The 21,459-nt window shown below is 41.1% G+C and overlaps 1 protein-coding gene across 1 annotated transcript in view; it reads right to left on the reverse strand.

The window, feature by feature from the left end:
- The window catches only part of DNER (delta/notch like EGF repeat containing), a 371,552-nt gene that overhangs the window by 81,271 nt on the left and 268,822 nt on the right, over positions 1 to 21,459 (reverse strand). The window lies entirely within an intron of this gene.

Raw genomic sequence — 21,459 nt, forward strand, 5'->3', positions numbered from 1 at the left:
ACAGTTTTTCTAAGTCTTGGTAACCTTGGGTTAAAACATTAAGCCCTGTGATTCCACTGTGTTGAGATATAAAATATGTGGCCGCTTAGATGGACATGCATACACGGACATGGATATATTTGTAACCATACACGTGCATGGGTATGGACTCCCTGGGCGATGCGAACTGTTAATGTACTCAGCTGCTAACTAAAAGGGTGGAGCTTTCAGTCCACCCAGAGTTGCTCAGAAGAAAGTCACCCGTTTCTGAAAAATCAGCCGTTGAAAACTCTGTGGAGGACAATTCTACTCCAGCACACATGGGGTCGCCATGAGTTGTAGATTCCGGGACTAGCTGGAGGATGGATGGAATGGAAAAGAGGGCAGAGTCCAGAACAATGTAAAGGGAGTCAGAAACTCAAATGCCAGCAGGAGCCAGGTGTGAGACAACAGGGACGGGCAGAGACTGGAACCAGAGAAGGCACACCCCTTCTAAAGGGGATGGCTGCCACTCATCTGCGGTGCCTGCTGCCATTGGGAACGTGCGGCCAGTTAACCCTGAAATCCAGATTCTTGTTTGCATCTTTCAACATCTTAAAACATTTGAGAGATCATTTCTCTGGCAAACGAATCACCTCTGCAGTCCCATATATGTGGCTTCTCTGTGTGATTTAAATGTTTCAGAGCACAGGCTTTGGAGCCAATGAGAATAGTGTTTGAATACAGTTTCTGCCATTAAACCGCCAGAATTTGGGCAAGTACTTAAGCACTCTGACCTTCTGCTTCTGCCTTCATGAAACGGGGATATACATGCCTCCAATATATGGGCATTATGAGGCTTAAATGAGAGCACTCATGCAAAGTACTTGGCACCATGACTGGCCAAGTCACTAGTAAGTGTTCAATAAAGAAGTAGCTATAATGACGATGTGATTTCCAAGCTCCAGATTCGGGAACTATGTGGATGGTCTTGTCGTTAACTGCAGTGGAAAACACAGGAAGAAGAACAGGTTTCCAGCAGGCGATTATGAGTTGAGCTTTGAGCGTGCTGAACTGAGGTGCTTTTGTCGTGGTGCAGGCATCAGTTTGCTATGCAGACCTGGTGCTCAGGCGAGAGAAATCAACTAGAGAACCTGGATTGGGATCATATGCATATGGATGAGAAATGAATTCACAGGAATAGATGCTAACACCTGGGGCAAGTGAACAGAGTGAGAGGGAATTTTCAGGTTGGAACTTTGGATAATGGTGATGTTTAGAAGCACAAGGAAGGAGAGGAAGCAGAGAACATGCCTCAATGAGAGACTCCTTCTCTGCAGTTTGTACCATCCTGCTTGCGCGCTCTCTCTCTCTCTCTCACAGCACCGATCACACCCTGGTATTGGCACATTGGTCTGCCTCTTGTTATGGATTGAATTGTGTCCCCTCCAAAACATGTGTTCGAATCCTAATCCCTATAGCTGTGAATTTAATCCCGTTTGGGAATAGGGTTTTCTTTGTTATGTTAATAAGGTCAAGTCAGTGTAGGGTGTGCCCTAAATTTAATCACCCTGAGTTATAAAAGGAGCAGATTAGACACAGAAGCAAGCAGATGCAGGGGGAAGACAGACACTACACGATGGTGATGGAGGCTGATAAATTTACAAGCCCAGGAACTCTAAGTATTGCAAGCTACTAGAAGCTGAAACAGACAAGGACCTCCCCTCTGGAGCCACACCCTGGATTCAGAGTGTGGCTTCTAGCCTCCTGAGCTGTGAGAAAATAAATTTCTGTTCTTTAAAGCCATCCACTTGTGGCATTTCTGTTACAGCAGCAGTAAGGGACTAAGACAGATTATCCTATAACTGGTCTGTCATTTTCTTCGGAAGTCACATCAGGGAATACAGTTTATTTGTCTTTGTATCCACAGTGCCTAGCACAGAGCCTAGAATATGGTAGGCTTTCACAGATGGGTGGATGGGTGGATGAGTGGATGGGTGGATGGGTGGATGGGTGGATGGGTGGATGGGTGGATGGGTGGATGGATGGATGAACAGGTGGATGCACTGCAAGAGAGATAGGAGGGAAGCCAGGAAAGAAAGGTATCACTAAAAATAATGAAAGAAAGAAGGTCAAAGAGGGAGTTGTCAAAGAACGTCACTGAACCCTGCCTAGAATCCATATGAACAAGCCCAGGCTAGCCTTCTGGAAGATGAGAGACCATCAGGAGCAAAACAAGCCAGCCCTGCTGAGGACATCACAGACCAGTTAGCCACCAATTGACCTAACTAGCTGAACCCAGCCAAAAACTGTGAACCTACATGGGTCAGGAGCTAAATAAGTGGTTGCTGTTTTAACCACTGAGCTTTGGGGTGGTTTGATGTGCTGCAAATGGTAACTGATACAATGTAACAAGATGTATAGGCTTTTTATCTAAGTGAGAATGTAGGCAAAAAGGAAGGTTTTGTTTTGCTTTTCTTTATGGAAAAGACTTCAAAGCGTAATTGATTATATACTAAAGGAAAAGTTCACTAAAGAGGGAATCATTAAATGTTCGTTGAATATTGAAAAAGTTCACTGTTGTTGAATCAGGAACACTGTGTTTCATTATTACTAACTTTTCTGATTTGCTTACCAGTTCAGGTAAATATGAAAGCAGGATGAGAATGGAACTAATAATTTATATTTTTCAGAGTATGCTAGTATACCTCAGTATCCTGAAGTGGAAGATAACTTTGACAAATTTTCCCATCTAAAAAATATGTAATGTAACATACAATGCTATTCTATTATAAAGGATGACAAAGCCAAAAATCTAAGGCATATCTAAATATACTTTGTAGAGATGCATGTGAGGTAGGGCAATTATGGAATCATTTTCCTGACTCACAAGATCATTAACTGCTGTTAGAAAAGAGGTTCACGGATGTAAATGCTGAGCCAATTTAGAAAGTGCTATTTGCCTTGACCAGCAAATTCTCTATTTCCTTCTATTACTAAAGAGCTGTTATTCTCTGATTCATACGACATCCTTTTGTAAGTGACTCACATCTTCTGCCACCTCCTAAATGACCTTCTGAAGAGAGAAAAGATCAAGGTTGTATAACACAAACAATGCAGAGCCAGAAAATCAAGGTTGGAGCCCTCTCATTAGCTATGTTACCTCCAGAATGGGATGGCACCTACTATGTGGGGTTAAATCAGATGGTACTTGGTGCTTAATAAATGTTGGGTTCTCTTTCCTTTAAACCGTGGCTCTGGGGAAGTGGGGTGCCTCAGAAGGAAGGCTTGGTGATACACTTCTGAAAACCAGCCATTGAAAACTCTATGGAGGGCAGAATATACTCAAGAGCTAGCAGATAGGGAAACTGGAAGAAAGCTGGCCTCTCAGCCAATCTTGGGTACACCATCAAACTTCACATTTGCATGAATTCTTCAGAGTGGAGTCCCTGGGTATATCTAAGAGGGAGTTTTCTGTAATCAGGAGGTGCTCTTATACTGCTCTCTGAACGTGTGCACAGTTACTAGAACAAGTAGTGAGGCAGGTGAATGGGGATGGGGTCCTGGGGCAAACAGCTGTAGGAAAAAATGGTAGGCAGGAGTAGGGGTGTCTCCAAGAACATTTGTGCTCAGGCTCAAAAGGAGAGTCCATTGAAATTGTGTCTGTTAATAGCAAACACTTCTATATACCAGGCACCGTTAAAGCGTTTTAATGATAATTATTCATTTAGCCTTCACATCAACCCTATGAGGTACATACTATTATTTCCCCATTTTCAGACGGGCAAACTGAGGCACAGAAAAGTCAAGTAACTTCTCCAAGGTTATATATCCAGAGAATGACTGAAATGGGGTTTGAACCCAGGCAGTCTGACTCTCAAGTTGAAGCTTCTAACTCTCTGCTGTAACAGTTAAGCTCTAAGGAGTAGTGGAAGGACCAACAGGGCAAAGCGGGTGCTCCAGTATCTGTTAGAACTCTGTCACTTACTGGCTATGTGTAGCACAAACTGCTGGTGGTCCCTAATATCTGTCTCCCCTTCTCCCACAGTAATAGGCCTCCTAGTCACATGACTGCAAAGCCTAAAGGCTGTATTTCCCAGTCTTCTCTGTAGCAAGATGTAATTCCATGACTACGTTCTGAATAACGTAGAAAAGTCCTGAGATTGCCTCTGAGAAGGTCCTTAAAATAGAGTTGTCACACACTCTTTGTCCTTTTACTATTTTACTCCATTCGGCCAATGGTCTGGACCACAGATATGATGACCAATTTTTTTCTATTTTGGTGGAAAGCAACAACCCACACTAAGATGCTCGGTAAACAAGAGGAAGAATAAATTCAAAGAAAACAAACAGGTACGTCATAGTCAAACTGCTGAAAATCATGCATTAAGAGAAAATATTAAAACCAACCAGAAGGAAAAGACACAATACATACATGGAATGATAATAAGAATGACAGGTGACTTTACATCAGGATCCATGGAGACAAAAGGCAATGAAACCTGTCTACTGGAATTCCATTTCCAGGGAAAAGAACATTAAATAATGAGGCTAAATTCAGAGACTTTCAAATAAAGTATAGCTGGAGAATTTGTGGCCAGAAGATCTATCTAGGTCATGTTGTTGTTGTTATTAGTTGCCATCAAATCAGTTCAGACTCATGGTGACTCCATGTGTTACAGAGTGGAACTGCTCCACAGGGTTTTCTTGGCTGTCACCTTAACGAAAGCAGACTGCCAGAACTTTCTTTCTGCGGTGCCAATGGGTGGGTTTGAACCGCCAACCTTTAGGTTAGCAGTCAAGCGCAAACAGTTTACATCACCTAGGGACCTTATCCACACTATAAGAAATATTAAAGGGAGTTATCTTAGCTGAATGGAATTGATAATAGATGGAAACTCGGATCTATAAAAAGAAATGAGGAGCACAGGAAATGGTATATTCAGGGGTAAATATTACATATTTTGTTCTTTTCTTAATTTAAAAAACTATTTAAAGCTAAAATAACAATATCATATTGCTATAGTATAATAAAAGTAAAACATATGAAAACAATAGACAAACAATGAGGGGGGTAAGAGAATTATACTGCCCTTAAGTTCTTACATTTTACATGAAGTGATGCAATGTTAATTCTAAGCAGGCAGTGATAAGGGTGTGCATTGCAATCCCTACGATGACAATTAAAAAAAGAGAGAGAGACAAGGAGTTATAGCTAAAAAGCCAACTGAGGAGATAAATTAAAATATATTTAAAATATTCTATTTACCCAAGGAATACAGGAAAAGAAGGATAAAATAAAGAGCATACGAGACAAATAGAAAATGAATAGAAATAGCATAGGCAACCCCTCAGGAATTTACAGCAGTCTTTAGTGGGTTTAAATGTGTAGGCACCGAATAAGAGAGCTTGAAAACACATGAAAGAAAAAAAACTCAAAGGAGAAAAAAACACCATCGGAGAAGGATCCCTTTCTTACTAACTGATAGAATAAGAAGACATGAGTTAGGGTATACAATATTTATATAATGCTATCAACCATCTGGAGCCTTGATGGCAAAGTGGTTAAGCGCTCAGCTGCTAATAGTAAAAGTTCAAGGTTCAAACCCTCCTCAGGAGAAAGATAAAGATTTGTTCCATAAAGGTCACAGCCTAGGAAACCCTATGGGGAAGTTCCACTCTGTCGTATAGGGTCTCTATGACTTGGAATCAACTGGATGGCAACAGGTTTTTTATCAACCATCTGAACCTAATTAAAATGTACAGAATGCTGCATCCAAAGCCGCAAAATGTGCATTTTTTTCATGTGCACACAGAATAAGTCAATCATTTTAACAGACGCAAGAAAACCATTTGACGAAATTCAACACCCATTCATTATTTTAAAAGAACAACTCTCAGCAAACTAAAAATAGAGGGTAACTTTCTCAATGTGATATGGCACCTACAAAAAAAAACTAAGTGCAATAAGGCAGATAAAAGAAACAAAAATGATAAAATGTGAAAAGAAAGAAAAAGACTGTCTTTAACACTAATCATGACTTTATACAAAGAAAATCTGGAGGTACCTACAATAAAAATCACGGTTCTTAAGTAAATTTGGCAAAATTTCAGAAAACAAAGTCAATATGCAAAAATCAATTGTATTTCTATATGCTAGCAATAAACAACAAGAAATAAAATTTTAAAATGCTATTTACAATATTATCAAAAAGCATAAAGTACTTAGGAATAAATTTAACAAAATACATGAAAACTACAAAACATTGCTTAGAGAAATAACAATTGCCCAAATAAAAAGATATACCATGCTCATGGACTGAAAAACTCAATATTGTTAAGAATATAAATTCTTCCCAAATTGATTTACTGCCATATCAACTAAAATGTCATTTGGCTTTTTTGTACAAATTGACAAGGTGATTCTATAATTTATATCAACAAGCAAGGGACCTAGGAGAGTCAAAATAATTTTGAAAAAGGGCAAATGTGGAGAATTTACACAGCTGACTTCAAAACTTAGCATAAAGCTATAGTAATCAAGTTACGATTACTTGGGGTATTATTTGCAATGGAGCCCTCGTGGTGCAGTGGTTAAGCGCTTGGTTTCTGGCCAAAATTTGTTGAAGTTTTAGTAAACCAAGCATGATATTGAGCCTTGGTGAGGTCTCTGGCTTTATACCTCCAGAACAGGCTATACTTCCAGTATCCCAAGAGTCATCTAATTATATGGATATTTTGTTTATTTCATTATTTTTTTAATGCATCAAATGTATTAATTTGGGGTAGAACTGACATATTTACAATATTAAGTCTTCCCATCCAAAAGTGTGGCCGTCTCTGCACGTATTCTTAAAAATTCCTCTTACGAGAAAAAAAAAAAGTCAAATTAGTAATGGTGCCAAAGGAAGGGGAACTGAAAAACAAAATTTAACATTCTTGGGTTCAACCACATTCATGGACATATTGAAACTCCAGCCCATAAAAAGGACCTATAAAGGAGAAGAAACAGAACACTCTTTTACGGAATATTGAAAAAAAAAAAAAGCAGTGTTCCTAAAATAACTAAAAGGTTCACAAATTAACTATTACGAGGAATAAAATGTAGCTCTGATTGGAAGCTAATGAGGAAATTTGGATTTACAATCCTTGAAAGACAGAAAATGAAAAGCTACCTCTAATGTTAACCAAAAGATGCAAATGATGAACGTAATGTTATTTCTTGTTCAGAATAGTTTATTTCAAGCCCTATTTTTTTTATGGGACTCAGATGACAGACATCAGGAAACATGAAAAAAAAAAAAAAAAAAACCACTGCCCTCGAGTCGAATTTGACTCATAACGACCCTACAGGACAGAGTAGAACTGGGCCATAGGATTTCCAAGGAGCAGCTGATGGATGCGAACCACCAACTTTTTGGTTAGCAACCTGAGCTCTTAACCACTGCACCATCAGAGCTCTGAAAATGAAATAGCTCCAGAAAAACACTCTACCCCCCACACATGGAGGCAATGTCAGCAGCTCTGAGATTTAAAACAATTGATTACAGGAAGGGGAAAGTTTAAAAAGGATTAAAATGAAAAATAAACAAAATGGAACTACGAAAGAAACCTCTTGAGGAAAGAGGAGTTAATGCAAAAAGCTATAATTTAGCTATTTGTTGCCTCAAATTTTGTATGTGAACCAATATTTATATGAATATGTCAGCTCAATATGTATCATGTAAATGGAAAGAGATCAACACCCTTGAGATACACCTATTATGGAAATCAGATATTCAAGACCAAAAGAAAACACTTCTGGAACACTTTAAAGTGCAAGACAATGAAATCGCTCTGAGGACTGTCAGAAAGCTATCTAGACGTCAGAAGTTTCTGAAACATTAATAAGGGAAATACGGAATAAAGTGATGCTGGCATTTTTGCTGACAGTGTAAAAGTGTTCACATAGAAGAAATACGTGTAGGCATTTAAAGTGTAACTTGTAATTTCACTGTCTTGAGAAATGGTTGAAGTCAGTTACTTGGGAGTCATATGTGATTGCTTCTTCTCCTCAACCAACCAATGAGTAGATCTTATCTTGAATCCAGGCAAACACTTTGATTTATCTCCACTGACACCTTCCTAGCCTAAGCCACAGTTGTTTCTCCCCTAGTCTATTGTAATAGTTTTCTCTGATGGGGTTTCCTGTTTTTTCTTACTCCAAACTGCAACCAGAATAGTTTTTCTAAAATGTAAATATGATCATGGCTTCTAATTGCTCATAGAATAAAGTCTGGCCTCCCACCCATGAATGCTTTGACCCCAGCTGGCCTCTCTGTTCCCTCGTTCTTGAGGAGCTGGCCCCACTGATAGCCATCCCTTCCAGGAAATAACAATCCATTCCCCACCTAGAGCCTTGCTACATGCCATGCCCACTGCCTGAAAGGTCTCACTCTTTCCTTCTTCTTTATTGTTCAGTTCTTGGCTTTAACCTTAGAAAGACAGGCCTTCCCTGATCACCCCACTCTAGGTATGTAGCTATTATGGGTTGATTTGCATTGCCCCCCCCCAAAATTATGTTCAAGTCCTAATCCCCGGTACCTGTGAATGTGACCCTATTTGGAAATAATTGCAGATGTAATTAATTAAGTTAGCATGAGGTCATACCAGAATAGGATAGGCCCTAACCCAGTATGTCTGGTGTCCTTATAAGAAGAGGAGAAGAGATACAGAGACAGACAGACACAAAGGAAAGGCAGCCATGTGAAGATGGAAGCAGAAATTGGAGTGATGAGGCCACAAGCCAAGGGATGCTTGTGACTACCAGAAATTAGAAGATGCAAAAAATGAATCCTCCTCTAGAGCCTTCACAGAGAACATGGCTCTGCTGACACCTTGAGAGTCACACCTGTTCTCAGTGTGACCTCTGGACTCCAGAACTGTGAGAGAATAAATTTCTATCATTTTTAAGCCACTCCGTTTGTGGTACTTCATTATAGCAGTGGAGGGAAACTAAGAGCATCTCCTTTTCTTATTCTGTATCACAGCAATCTACTCACTACCTTCACGGCACTTTTCAGAATTTGTAAGGACATAGTTGTGGATCAGTTTACCTGTCTATCAATGGTCATCCATCCCCCAACGAGACCACAGGCTTCTTGAGGTGGAGCCATACTGGTTCCGTTTCCGAATGTAATCGCAGCAGCCAGCACAATGCCTGGGCTGTGATGGGCACTCAGCAATGATTTGTGGAAGGAATGAATGGATCAACGAATGACAGGGGACATATTCCATCAGATTTGTTACATAATAGGGTAGTCAGAAAAAGTAGATTGATAAACACGTATTAGGTTTTGGGAGTAGCAAGGAGGGAATACAAACAGGATGCACACTAGTCATTTCGGTTACAGAGATATAAATGAATAGCCACTGAATCAAAACCATGGTAGAAAATTTTGGTCATCTAAGTGCTCTACCGAGCAGCAGAGAGGTGCAAAAAGAGGTGGAAGCTTGACTCTCAAAAAGAGCTTGTTCTTTAACAGTAGAGACCAGACGGGTGTACCTGTGACAATAAGACAGCAAGTTGCGGCCATTTTCTCTTTCTGTGAAATGTAGGGAATGAGCCCAGCATGGTGAGGGGTTGGAGGGAACGTCTGATGGACACAGCTCTCAGTGTGGCAGCGATTCATTCAGAAGAAGGACCGGGACCGTCTGATGGACACGGCTCTCAGTGTGGCAAGATTCAGAAGAAGGGCCGATTGTTAAGGACCGGGCAAGACAGGAAAATCTCATGGGAGAGCTGGGTTTTGCACTGGGTCTCAAAGGAAGCCCAGGGATTGGCTTGGCAGACAAGAAAGGGGAATGATGCTAGAATCAGAGAAGGGGTTTTGGCCGATGTGTATGGAAACCATAACTGGGACCACATTTGCTCTGGCTCTAGCAAAGCAGACAGTTACGCCAGATAAAAAGGAGCCGGGTAATACCTAGGAAAAGCAATTACAGACCCGTCAGGTGTCAAAGACCCCAGAGGAAGACATTTAAATACAGGACTTTTTTTTTTTTTTTTAAAGAAAATCCATTTGAGGCAGTAAAAAGCACCTTAAGGGTCTTCTTTAGCAGAACAGAAAGACACATTTATTTTTAAGGCAAGAAAATGCAAAATAATTAGGAAAAGGAGAAATGTTAAACCCAATTCTCCCTCCCCGGTTTAGACTAAAAAGGGCAGAAGCTATAAAACTTATTTAAAATATATGAGTTATACGAGCAAAAATAATTGGTTATTAACAGTGGAAATGTAGAGGCTTAGTCACAAGTACTGCATTTTCCTTTGTATATTCCTTTATTTAACCTGGAAACCCTGGTGGCGTAGTGGTTAAGTGCTACAGCTGCTAACCAAACGGTGAGCAGTTCAAATCCACCAGGCGCTCCTTGGAAACTCTACGGGGCAGTTCTACTCTGTTCTATAGGGTCGCTCTGAGTCGGAATTGACTAGATGGTAAATGGTTTATTTAGCCTATGCTAATTGAGACCAACCCAGTACCAGGCTCTGCTTGAACGCCTTACACTCTAGTGAGGTAAACAGACAATAAAAAGATAAACCAGTAAAAAAAAAGTTACCATCAAGTCGAAGACCAACCCAGTACCAGGCTCTGCTTGAACGCCTTACATTCTAGTGAGGTAAACAGACAATAAAAAGATAAACCAGTAAAAAAAAACAGTTACCATCAAGTCGAATCCAACCCATGGCAACCGCGTGTGTGTCAGAGCGGAACTGTACCCCAGAGGGTTTTCAGTAGTTGATTTTTCACAAGTAAATTGCTAGGTCTTTCTTCCAAGGCACCTCTGGGTGAACTCAACCCTCCAACCTTTTGGTTAGCTGCCAAGCACATTAACTGTTTGCATCACCCAGGGCTCCAAAAAGATAATCAAGGAAACAGATATCATCAGTTAGTGCTGTGTGCTACTGAAGCAGGACAGGAGATAGAAAACGGTGGGGCTGTCCTTAGCAGTGCATCAGTGAGACCCAAACAATGGGAGGGAGAGCCAAACAATGGGAGGGAGAGGAAGAAAGTTCTCAGCAAAAGGAAGCATCAGGTGGAAATGCCTGGGAGGAGCATCGTTCTAAGGTGAATGGCGCCCCCTAGAGCATGATTCCTGACACTTGGTGTGTTTGAGGCAGGGCTTCAAACCTCAGTCATGGCAGAGGAAGCCACAAAGGGACAGACTTGAATTTTTAAAGTTTGGGTGAACCGGAACAGTAACTGGAATGGGAGAAATAACGGCTCGAAGCCCTGCTAGAAACTTGGTCTCCCTCTTAGAAAACAAGGGCAGCATCTGCATTTCATAGCAACCAAATCTCTTACCCGTTGAATTTTGTGCGGCAAACGGCAGTGTCCCGCTCAAAGTTGGCGCTGACCATGCCGCTTTAAATATGTATCCCGCTCTGCAGTCCTGGCAATAATCCAGTCTCCTGCATCAGGCTCCTGAAAGGGCTCGCTAGGCCTCTCCGGAGTCTCCCATTCCATTCCAAAGTTTCAACCTGTAATTTTTCTGGTTCCAGTTACCATTCTGGATTTTAAAAATTTGGGTCTCTTCTGGTTTCGCTTTCTTGGCCATGACTGAACTGGGCAGAACAGGTTGGAAACCTTGGTTTGAGGAACAGCAAGAGGCCAACGGCAGAAGGAAAGAGGGAAAAGGTGAGATTGGTAAGAAATGACGTTGAAGAGGAGCCAGGGATGTATTGGGCCAGCACCAGTTTGGATAAGAAACTACCAGAAGTTTGAGAGGCAGGGAGTGAAAACATGGACTCTACATTTTAAAAGGATTGTTTTGGCTGTTGTGTGGAGAACAGACTGCAGGGGACAAGACTGAACCAGAAAGAGAAGCCAGGAAGCAACTGTAGGTATCCGGATAGTGACCAGAGGCACTAAGAGTAGTCTGTTTGGGAGTAAAAGTAAGGAAAGGACTCTAAAAATGACAAATTCTTCATATAAATTCCAATCAAACATGACTGAGGCAGTGGAAAAATATCTAAAAAATGGGCTCTATATTAAATAAGGAGAAGCATTCGTTTTTAGGTATCTTCACCTTTTTCTTCTGTCTTCCTTTTTCGTTATCCAACTATTGCATGCATATGAGGCTACTGAAGAGATAAGAGTTAAAACTGATGCTTTTGAACTATGATGCTGGTGAAGAATATGGAATATACCACGGAATTCCAAAAGAACAAACAAATACAATGAGAATGCTCCTTAGAAGAAAGGATGGTGAGGCTTTGTCTTGCTTACCTTGGACAGGTAATCCCAGGAAAGACCAATCGCTAGAAAGGATATCATGTTTAGTAAAGTAGAGGGTCAGCAAAAATGAGTGAAACCCTCAATGAGATGGACTGACACGAGACCCACAACAATGTACTCAAACATGCCAATCATCATAAGGGTGGTGCAGGACCAGAATGTTTCATTCTGTTTTACATAAGATCACTGTTAACTTCAAGCTGACAGGATGACAACTAACAACGATGACAATCTTCAGTTGCCTTTTATCAACTGTCTATTAGATCATATGAAATGAGAATTAGGGTGGAAGACCAGAGTCAAAGAAAGGTTTATTTAACCAAAAGTAAAATATAATAAAACAACAAAACATTCTTTCATTTTATAAGCTTCATCTAAACCTGGGTTTTTTGCTCAACTTTCTTTAGGCCTGGGACTCTTGGTGCTTCCTACCGTAATAGACACATTGGGATCAGAGCTGAGATCCGAAAAGCTCAGGATAAGACCTAGGACTGCATCACATGATAGCTTGGTCCAAGTCAAAGACAAACATTTTGTTCTAAAAAAAAAACAAAAACCCAAAAACCAAACTCATAGCTGTCAAGTTGATTCCGACTCATAGCAACCCTGTAGGACAGAGTAGAACTGTCCCATGTGATTTCCACGTTGCCGCTGGTAGATTTGAACTGCTGGCCTTTTGGTTAGTAGCCTGAGCTCTTAACCACCGCATCTAGCCTCCTGCAATTGTTGTGGTCTGAAGAGGGGTATATATAAGGAGATATACTCTGCTCCAGAAAAATATATATATATATATACATATATATATATTTTCTTCTAGTATATATATACTTCTAATGTAAAGGATCTTTGTTTCTTTTAAGAATAATTATATTGAAGTTCTGCTTCTGGTGTGGAAAATAAGGCTTCTAACAAACAGACCCTCCAACAAATAACTGTAAACTCTAGATGAAAACAAAATCAACTGTCCGAAGGCTCTGGAAACTGAATATAAGCAGGTAGATTTTGGAGGGGAGTAAAAACATGAGGTGAGCTTTACGTTCCTGACGCTTTACCCAGAGGCAGCCACAGTTGTAGCAGCTGTTGATATTAGCTGCCACAGACTGAGCCCCTGACTCATGGTGACCCCAGGCACAGTTGAACCAAACGCTGCCCAGTCCTACGCTATCCCCACGGTTGGTTGTAGACCAGATTATTGACATCCAGAGGGTTTTTACTGGCTGATTTTCAGAAGTAAATTACCAGGCCTTTCTTCCTAGTCTGTGTTAGTCTGGAAGCTCTGCCGAAACCTGTTCGGCATTATAGCAACAACCAAGCCTTGCCTGACAGGAGGGTGCTGGCTGCACATGAAGTGCACTGGCCAGGAATTGAACCCTGATCTCCTGTATGGAAGGTGGAAATTCTACCACTGAACTACCACTTCCCTCATGTGACAGTGGTATAAAATGACTAAAACTGCTCTTTCTGGCCATAGAAACCCAGAGACGTAGCCCAGGATGGGCACAAAATGGAGACTGAGGGAGGACTGTGGAAAAGAAGAGAGGCAGAGAAGAGATACCAAGCTCTCTATTAAACTCTGCCCAAGTCTCCGAGTGACCCCAGGACCATGCACGAATGGAGCAGAATGAAAACACCTGAATAATATTCTGGCCCCCAGTCACTGCAGGCACTGCAGAGTTCGCATTTGAGTCCAAGCAATGAGGTTCACCCGTTTAATTAGTTAACATTGGCTACTCCATCTTGGCTACAATTGCCTCCCATATAAAATTATACTGTTGGGACTGTTTTGAGAGACGGCATTGGGGTTTTTTTTTAACTCTTTGATTAACTGTTCCATATGTACTTATGTGAAAGGCAGGTGCCAGGTGCTCTAAGGAATAAACAAAATTAGCACCCCTGGCCTCAACATACCCAGAGTCCCATGAGGGAGAGCAGACTTGCACCCAGATAGCTACGATGCAGGGTAGAACCTGACGAGAAGGAGCGTGGAGCAGCAGAAAGAACACGAACTTCAGAATCAGATAAAGCTGGCTTCGGATCATGGGTTTCAGTCTCAGTGTTCATCTTAAAATGGGGTAATAGTATCTACATCGTACAGGTATGAGCATTGACTGAAAACCAAACCCAAACCCATTGCAGTTGTGTTGATTCCGACTCGTAGGGCCCTATAGGATGCAGTACAACTGCCCTGTAGAGTTTGCAAGGAGCACCTGGTGGATTCGAACTGCCACCCTTCTGGTTATCAGCCGTAGCGCTTAACCTCTACGCCACCAGGGTTTCCAAGGAGGGCTATTAAAAAAAAAAAAAAAAACCCGTTGATATTGACTTGATTCCAACTCATAGTAACACTAGGACAGAGCAGCACTGCCCCAGAGTTTCCAAGGAGTGCCCGGTGGATTCCAACTGCTGACCTTTTGTTTAGCAGTCATAGCACTTAACCACTACGCCTAGTTACGTCTTAATCAACCTAAACCAGCATTAGTTAAGTGCTATACGCTCCTAGCTCCCTTAATCCTTGTAACAGCCCCACATGAGAAGAATGAGGCACAGAGACTTTACACTGACGTGACTTGCCCAAGGTCACCCCGACAGTAAGTGATTAAACAAAGATTCGGACTCAAGCAGCAAAGCCCACTTGAACCTCAGCTGTTAACTGCTAAGTTATGCTGAATAAGAACGTGAAGGCGCTCTGGTGACACAAGGGTTGAGCACTCGGCTGCTAACTGAGAGATCCGTGGTTCAAACCCACCCAGCGGCTCCATGGGAGAAAGACCCGGTGATCTGCTTCCATAAGGATCACAGCCAAGAAAACCCTAAGGGGCGCTTCTCCTCTGTCACACGGGGTTGCTATGAGTCAGAATCCACTTGACAGCACTTAACAACAACCACAACTCTGTGTGATAAAAGGCAAGAGGATAGAGTCCTTCAACGAATAAAGTATCTAATATTCAATACTGTCACTAATTGCAAGTATAAGCAATACAATGACTTCAAAGTGCCAAGCAAGCACAGGGTCTCTCAGATAGTAGGCACTCAACAAATGGCAGATATCATCGTTATGCCTCGTTACTGTTGATGCTGTTGTTATGACTACGAATCATCAGAGGAACAATCATTGAAGTCTTAGAAACTTACCTAAAACTAGAAGGTGGTAAAAGCATCTGGATACAAAACTTAAGAAATAGGAATTGATGCCTACCTGTCAGGCATATCCCTCCTCTTTACAAAAAGAAAAACACTAAAATACAGTATTTCTTTATTTATTCATCAGACTTTAAACTCTAACTACCACCTGCCAGCACCAAACTGGGCATGAGAATGATTCCAAACATGGAAGCAGAGTTAAGAGTAAGCTCATGGGATTGCAGTCATTCACCAAGTTAGTGCTTCTAACTCCTCATGGAAGAAGCAGGAATAGAAAACTCCTTGCAGCATTTTTATTTCAAAAATCTCAGAGAAACCGTGCTATGTTAAAAGAAGAGGACGAAAGAAAGAAAAGAAATATAAACTTAGTTGTAAAACAAAAATTAATCAGCATGCACTAAACATAGAAATAAAATTTTACTTATACTTATTAAGTCTTAATACACAGCCTGTTTCTAAAAGGAGAAATTATATACCACTTGGAACTCCAACGACCTCAGCTGCTATGATTCCTGAATGATGTGGTAATTTAGGGCTAATGCCAAATCTTAAAAGAATGCTCTTTTTTCAGGCCTGTTAATTTCTTGAGGACATGTTACACATTTCTTAAGTAAACACATGCGGTTTTATATGGTCCTAAGAGGGTGTTTTCACCAAGATCACATATATCAGGATACTGGAAAGACAAAAAACAAACAAACAAAAAATCCCAAATCCCCAAAACACCTCATTCCTAAATCCTTCTGGGGTAATATGCCCAGTTTCTGAACAACACACATTATCTCAAAGATAACTTTCACAACATGTGTTGCTGTTGCCTGTAAATCCTTTTAAGACGAACAGTGTTACCAGTGAAATTTGAGTTGGACAAAAGGATTTATACGGCGAGGTTACCCGAAGCTGAAAAGTGCAGAAAAACAAAGTAGTCTGGACAGATCCTTGACGTTTGCGGCAATGGGATTTAACCTACAGGACCTTTGGGCTGACATGAAGGTTTAAACCCTGCACCTCCCTTGAGTTGCTTAGAGGTTATGACACTCTTCTCTATAAATGTTCCTTGAAACAAGATGGATTTATTGACTCAACAAGGGGCTCTTAAGCTGATGTATTTGAATCCAAGACCTTTAAGAATAGCGTCCTTTAGACATAATACTCGACCTCTTCGTTTTACAAGGAAACGAAGGAAGAGATTAAATTATTTGACAAAATTATTATTTGATTAAATTATTGGCCAATGAATCATCACCGTAATAATGTTGTCTCTGTTGCTCGCTGTTGTTGAGTCTGCCTCCAACACGTGACAACCCCACACACCAGGGATTCTGACCCTGATGATCCAGAGGGTTTTCATTGGCTGCTTTTCAGAAATAGATCTCCAGGCCTTTCTTCCTAGTCCTTCTTAGTCTGTTCAGCATCGCAGAAAAGCGCAAGCCTCTGCTCACGGATGAGTGGTGGCTGTCTGTGAGGTGCATCAGCCTGGACTGAACTCGGGTCTCCCACAGGGAAGGCAAGAATTCTACTGCTGAACCATCACTGCCCACCATTATAACAATAAAAGAAAACCCGTTGCCGTCAAGTCGTTTCTGGCTCATATCAACCCTGTAGGACAGAGTAGAAGTGCCCCACAGAGTTTCCAAGGAGCGCCTGGTGGATTCTAGCTGCTGACCTTTTGCTTAGCAGCTGTAGCTCTTAACCACTACACCACCAGGGTTTCCAATCATAACAATAAAGAAAAAAAAATAACAATAGCTAACATTTATTCAGAAGTTACTATCTGCACAGTGCTAAGGGCTTTTCCTATTCCTCACACCAACTTATAAGGTAGGTAACAGTATTATCGCCTTTTTATAAATGAGAAAAATGAGCCTCAGAGAAGCAAAGAGCTTATGAGAGGTGGGTGCAGACTTCAAGCCCGTGCAGTGTGCCCCTGAACCCCATGTTCTTAACCCCTCTGCTCTACTGCCTGGATGGCCCAGACTCAGGTCTGCTGACTTCTAGGCTGATTAAAGACTCTGACCCTCACACTTGGCTACTGGAATTTCCACGGTATCAGATCTGCAATGTCTGATGATGAAATCCAGTTTTGCGTTCTAGTAGTTATTGGGCTGGAAGAAATGGGTGCCCCTACCAGGCTGCGGTAGCTGTGTTCGTAACTATAGAACCAGAACAATTAATACAAAACACATGTATCTATAACCTATTGGTATGTGGAACAGTAGGAAATGCCTTTTACATTAATGCTTTTAAAATACACTTGGATAAAACAGTATTTTCTCAGAACAGTGCAGGAAGCCCCATGTTCTCCTATTGGTCTCTGATTACCATGAGCCTTCTGTAATAGGCAGATGTCAGGAAGGTGATTCGATTCCCATGAGACGTGCTCTATACAGATGTGAATGGTTATACCTGCTGAGCCAACAAATGTGCTTTACTGCCACACGTTGTCATCGCTATTGGTTTCTCTTTATTCATGAACTCATGTCGTATTTTACTGCAAATCCCTGCAGGGGAGAGGGGGTGGGAATCGAGTTGATGAAGTAAAGTTGATTGCTGGATAGCAGAATCCAGATTTTACTTATATAGATGTATTTTAATATAGCCACATATTTAAATTGCAATAGGCAGTGATGTTGTTGTTATGTGTCGCTGAGTTGGTTCCAAATCATAGCGACCCTATGTATAACAGAACAAAACACTGTCAGGTCCTGCACTGTCCTCACAATTGTTGTTATGCTTCAGCCATTGTTGCAGTCACGGTGTCAATCCATCTCCTTGAGGATCATCCTCTTTTCTGCTGACCCTCTACTTTAGCAAGCATGAGGTCCTTCTCCAGGGACTGATCCTTCCTGACAATACATCCAAATTATGTGAGACGAAGTCTCACCATCCTTGCTTCTAAGGAGCATTCTGGTTGTACTTCTTCCAAGACAGGTTTGTCTGTTCTTTTGGTAGTCCATGGTATATTCAATATTCTTCTCCAACCCCACGATTTAAAGGCATCAATTCTTCCTCAGTCTTCCTTATTCATTGTCCAGATTTCAAATGCATACGAGGCAATTAAAAACACCATGGCTTGGGTCAGGCCCACCTTAGTCTTCAAGGGGACATCTTTGCTTTTTAACCCTTTAAAGAGGTCTTTTGCAGATTTGTCCAAGGCAGTGATAGTAAGTGTATATAATTAGACATATTCAGAATTAAAATACATGTAACTTAAAAACTTAAGGATCTCAAAGTTCTAATCCACTACCCATCTGTCAGTCTGTCATACTGTGGTGGCTTGAGTGTTGCTGTGTTGTTCAAAGTTATGCCAGCAGTATTGCAAATACCAGAAGTGTCACCCATAGTGGACAGGTTTCAGCAGATTCCAGACTAAGACAGACTAGGAAGAAAGGCCTGGCAATCTACTTCTGAAAATCAGCCAGTGAAAAACCTTATGGTTCAGACAAGAATATTGTCTGAGATAGTGCTGAAAGATGAGCCCCCTAGGTTGGTAAAAAAAAAAAATACACAGTGGCCAAAACAATGGACTTAAACATACCAGTGATCATGATGATGGCACAGGACCAGGTAACAGTTGGTTCTATTGTACATGGGGTCATCACGAGCCAGCGCCAACTCAGCAGCAAAAAACACAAAGTTCTAATAAGGGCAATATCAATGTACAGAGTAAATACATAGGAAATAAAACCAGTTTCTAATTACCCTTTCTCTTGTCATTACCGTTAAATACACATAAGAAAAGACCCAGGATATTTTTACTTTTTCCCTCTTATCGCCTCCATTGTAACCAGAATCTGAAACTACTTTCATGTTTCAAAGATGGACCCGGTGAATGTTAAGCAGAAATTCAAAGAAAAAACAAAGCCCGTACGTAGATGAAGGATAACAACCTAAGTGTAGAGCAAGGGCAGACAGCTTTCTGAAGAAGAGTGTAAGTGATGTTCCGTGCGAGGCTGTCTTCCGGGCCTGCCTGAGTTTGAACTTTGGAGAAGGAGTCAAAAAGAAGTCAGGAGTAAAAGAGACAGGCTACTTCAGAAGGAATTCGACCTCTGGGGACTTTGCCCAGATCAGATGGAAAATGACCCTTGAAGGAAATAAGACGAAGATGAAAAGAGGGAAGACCCAGTTTGAAAAGCTTTCTGAATCTGAAGGATTGTTGTAAATGGATTTCACTGTGCTTACCAAAAAATTAGGAAAAAAACAATTTTTTTCTAGCTTTTTCCATACTTAAGAATTTTTAGCAGGGACACTTAAGAGTTTTAGAACCCAACAAACTTTGCATTTATTTTATTCATGACTAGGATAACAAAGAGATTCTTTAAAAATAAACATATTGGAATTTATTTTAAATAATGTATTCACAGATGGGATAGGACAGTGGCTAAGGACGCCAAGAGCCAAGCCATTGCTGTTGTTAGGTATCATTGAGTCAATTCCAATTCTGAGTCATAAAGACCCCATGTAACAGAACAGAACTGCCCCATAAAGTTTTCTAGGCTGTAATCTTTACAGGAACAGATCGCCAGGTCCTTCTCCTGCAGAGCCACCAGGTGGGTTCAAACTGCCAACCTTTCAGTGAGCAGCCAAGCGCTTAATTTGTCTGCACCACCAGGGCTCCTTAGAGCCAAGCTACCTGGGTTTAAATTTCTAACAATGTGGTCTCCAGCAAGTTATTCACCATTTTACAGGTCAATTTCCTCATCTGTCAAATGAAAATGTTAATAGTACCTGCCCCATAGGGTTGTTGAGAGAATCAAATGAATTAGCAGGCATGTTGTTGTTAATTGGCTCCAGTTCATGGCAATCTTATCTTACGTATAACAGAACGAAACATTGTAAGTCTTCACTATCTTCATGATCTTCAATACAATTGTTGCGGTTGTTATGTAAATCCATCTCATTGAGAGTTTAACTCATTTTTTTTTCTTTTGTTGCTGAAAGAGTGAGTGATATTACCAGACATACTTAGTGATATTTGTGATGACTTTTACAATTTATTTCTTGCTGTTGTTAGGTGCCATCAGGTCAGTTCCAACTCACAGCGATCCTGTGTATAACACTGCCTGGTCCTGTGCCATCCTCACAGTCATTGTTACGCTTGAGCCCATTGTTGCAGCCACTGTATCAATCCGTCTTGTTGAGGGTCTTCCCCTTTTTTGCTGACCTCCTACTTTACCAAGTATGATGTCATTCTCCAGGGACTGATCCCTTCTGATAACATGTCCAAATTATGTGAGATGTAGTCTCGCCATCCTTGCTTCTAAGGAGCATTCTGGTTGTATTTCTTCCAAGACGCATTTGTTCGTTCTTTTGGCAATCCATTGTATATTCAACAGTCTTCACCAATACCACAATTCAAAGGCATCAATTCTTCTTCAGTCTTCCTTTGCATGCATACGAGGAGACTGAAGATGCCATGGCTTGGGTCAGGTACACCTTAGTCTTTTTTCAACACTTTAAAGAGGTCTTTTGCAGCAGATTTGCCCAATGCAGCAACACCTCCTTTGATTTCTTGACTGCTGCTTCCACGGATGTTGATTGTGGATCCAAGTAAAATGAAATCCTTGACAATTTCAATCTTTCCTCCCTTTATCATGATGTTGCTTATTGGTCCAGTTGTGAGGATTTTTGTTTTATGTTGACGTGTAATCCATATTGAAGGCTGTGGTCTTTGATCTTCATCAGTAAGTGCTTCAAGCCCTCTTCACTTTCAGCAAGCGAGGTTGTGTCATCTGCGTAACACAGGTTGTTAACGAGTCTTCCTCCAATCCTGATGCCCCATTCTTCTTCATATAGTCCAGCTTCTTGGATTATCTGCTCAGCATACAGATTGAATAGGTATGGTGGAAGGATACGGCCCTGACGCACACCTTTCCTGACTTTAAAGCACACAGTATCCCCTAGTTCTGTTCAAACAACTGCCTTTTGATCTATGTATAGGTTCCTTGGGAGCACAATTCAGTGTTCTGGAATTCCCATTCTTCGCAATGTTATCCATAATTTGTTATGGTCTACAGAGTCAAATGCCTTTGTATAGTCAATAAAACACAAGTAAACATCTTTCTGGTCTTCTCCACTTTCA

This window comes from Elephas maximus, chromosome 6 (genome assembly GCF_024166365.1).
Source record: "Elephas maximus indicus isolate mEleMax1 chromosome 6, mEleMax1 primary haplotype, whole genome shotgun sequence".
Taxonomy (NCBI): domain Eukaryota; kingdom Metazoa; phylum Chordata; class Mammalia; order Proboscidea; family Elephantidae; genus Elephas; species Elephas maximus.